Source organism: Lissotriton vulgaris, unplaced genomic scaffold (genome assembly GCF_964263255.1).
Source record: "Lissotriton vulgaris unplaced genomic scaffold, aLisVul1.2 SCAFFOLD_7095, whole genome shotgun sequence".
In the NCBI taxonomy this organism is placed as follows: domain Eukaryota; kingdom Metazoa; phylum Chordata; class Amphibia; order Caudata; family Salamandridae; genus Lissotriton; species Lissotriton vulgaris.
In genome coordinates, this window is record NW_028250043.1 from 25,001 (window position 1) to 27,500 (window position 2,500).

At 45.6% G+C, this 2,500-nt stretch overlaps 1 non-coding gene across 1 annotated transcript; it reads right to left on the reverse strand.

Annotated features, from left to right (window-relative positions):
- Positions 1 to 1,274: 1,274 nt before the first annotated feature.
- On the reverse strand, positions 1,275 to 1,381 carry LOC147663398 (U6 spliceosomal RNA). Its single transcript, XR_015305323.1, has one exon. It is a non-coding gene; the product is annotated as a U6 spliceosomal RNA (small nuclear RNA).
- Positions 1,382 to 2,500: the final 1,119 nt, after the last annotated feature.

The window sequence follows — 2,500 nt, forward strand, 5'->3', positions numbered from 1 at the left end:
GGATCTAGGACCATTTCGCCTAGCTTTTAGGTGCTTCCTTCTCCTAAAGTCCTTTGTAAAACTTGGGAAAACCTCACAGAACAGACTTCCAGGAGGTCAGATGGGTTTCCTTGTGCCTTCACACACACACACACACACACACACACTTTCTAGCCCACTTAAGGACAAAAGGATGCATAAGTCTACATAGGGCCAGTGGCGCAATGGATAACGCGTCTGACTACGGATCAGAAGATTGTAGGTTCGACTCCTATCTGGCTCGGAAGGGTTGTAGGTCCCTGTTTGATTATATTTCTGTGGAATTCTTATTTACCTCAGACTTGTTGTAGGTTCAATATTCTCCAGCAGGACTCATCCAGCAGTTGTTCCACGGTAGAGCGCAAGTAATAGGACCACAGCTAGTTAAACGTTTCCCATTTGCTGCTGGACTCTATGTGATGGCCGTCACGTGGTGTGCTGCTTTTGTATTTCAACATGGGTCCCTGATACTCTTAATTGCGAAAAAGCTTGTTGACAAAAGTGTGTGTGCGCGAGGGTCTGTGGACGTAGGCAGGTGTGTGCACTTGAATGCTTACCCATTTACATGTGTGAGAGGAACAAACCAACTCCCTGTGGGCTGCAGGCTTACAACTGGTAGCCCCAGTAGCCAGGCAGAACCACAGGTAAGGAGAGAGAGAGAAAGTTGGTCCATTATTAGAGAAGGCCCATAAGCATCTTGCACTGCTACCTTCTTCCCCTCTCAGCCACGATCGGCCAAGACCTCTCTATTAGGGTAGAGGGTGAACATTTCTTGGACCTCAGAAACTGAGGGATGTAGACCCAATATGTCCTCCAAGCGCCTAGAGACCTGGTGCCCAATCTGGCATGGTGTTTTTCAGCTTACCCGACCAATCCGGTTGCAAGGTGGACTTTAACAATACTGCTAAAAAGGCACTCCCAGACATCCCTGAGGCCTTCATTTGCATAGGCCCTGCCCTTCTCTTTGTCCTGCTTCCCACGAAGCAACACAACACTGCAGCAGTATAGATTTGGGGGTGGTGAAGAATAATGACAGTGAGGCTAAAAAAGAGAAAGAAAAGTCCCAGAAGTCCTGCAGGCTTCCTTGCTAAATGCAGCTGAACATAGAGCGCACCTTCTTTACTGCAAAGCAAAGACATTAAAAATGTTGAGGAGAGACTAATTGAAAAATACATATCACGGGGACAGCACTGGGACCTGCTTTATTTTTTCAATTAGTCTTGAAAACAAAAAAGATTTCTCTCCTAAAAGCTGTTAAAAATATGGAACGCTTCACGAATTTGCGTGTCATCCTTGCGCAGGGGCCATGCTAATCTTCTCTGTATCGTTCCAATTTTAGTATATGTGCTGCCGAAGCGAGCACACTTTATTGATGAACTGACAATGTTTATAAACTCTCTAAATCTACAGTCTCTAGACATAGGGTGGCCTGGCAGAGATGCTCAGATGGCCAGTACGCATTCAAATCTGAGCCAATGGTCAAAAATGTATGAAGAGTAGCAATCCATTATTCTTCACTGCATTTGTGGTCCAAGACTAAACACACCATAAGTATGTAGATTATACCAGGTTTGCAAAGGCTCCTGGTTCGGGCTACAGACAAGGAGCATTGTGACGTCACGCTGCCTGTGGAACAGTGATATTAAAGGTGAAACAGCTGCACAGTAGGTTAGGTGAAGGGCTCTGAGAGTGGAAAGGCAGCATGCTTGGGTCCCTGGACAAGGTGAGCTTATGATAATGTGTCTGAATGTTCGCCTGTGTTGTAATATTAAACCCCTTATTGTTGTAAACGCCTACTTACTAAGGAGTTCTCAAGCTCAGCCCCACACAGACCTGGAACTGATTATGTTAATGCAAACTATTTAAGAAACTGAGCCTGATCTAAAAGATTTCCTTGGATCTAGGACCATTTCGCCTAGCTTTTAGGTGCTTCCTTCTCCTAAAGTCCTTTGTAAAACTTGGGAAAACCTCACAGAACAGACTTCCAGGAGGTCAGATGGGTTTCCTTGTGCCTTCACACACACACACACACACACACACTTTCTAGCCCACTTAAGGACAAAAGGATGCATAAGTCTACATAGGGCCAGTGGCGCAATGGATAACGCGTCTGACTACGGATCAGAAGATTGTAGGTTCGACTCCTATCTGGCTCGGAAGGGTTGTAGGTCCCTGTTTGATTATATTCCTGTGGAATTCTTATTTACCTCAGACTTGTTGTAGGTTCAATATTCTCCAGCAGGACTCATCCAGCAGTTGTTCCACAGTAGAGCGCAAGTAATAGGACCACAGCTAGTTAAACGTTTCCCATTTGCTGCTGGACTCTATGTGATGGCCGTCACGTGGTGTGCTGCTTTTGTATTTCAACATTGGTCCCTGATACTCTTAATTGCGAAAAAGCTTGTTGACAAAAGTGTGTGTGCGCGAGGGTCTGTGGACGTAGGCAGGTGTGTGCACTTGAATGCTTACCCATTTACATGTG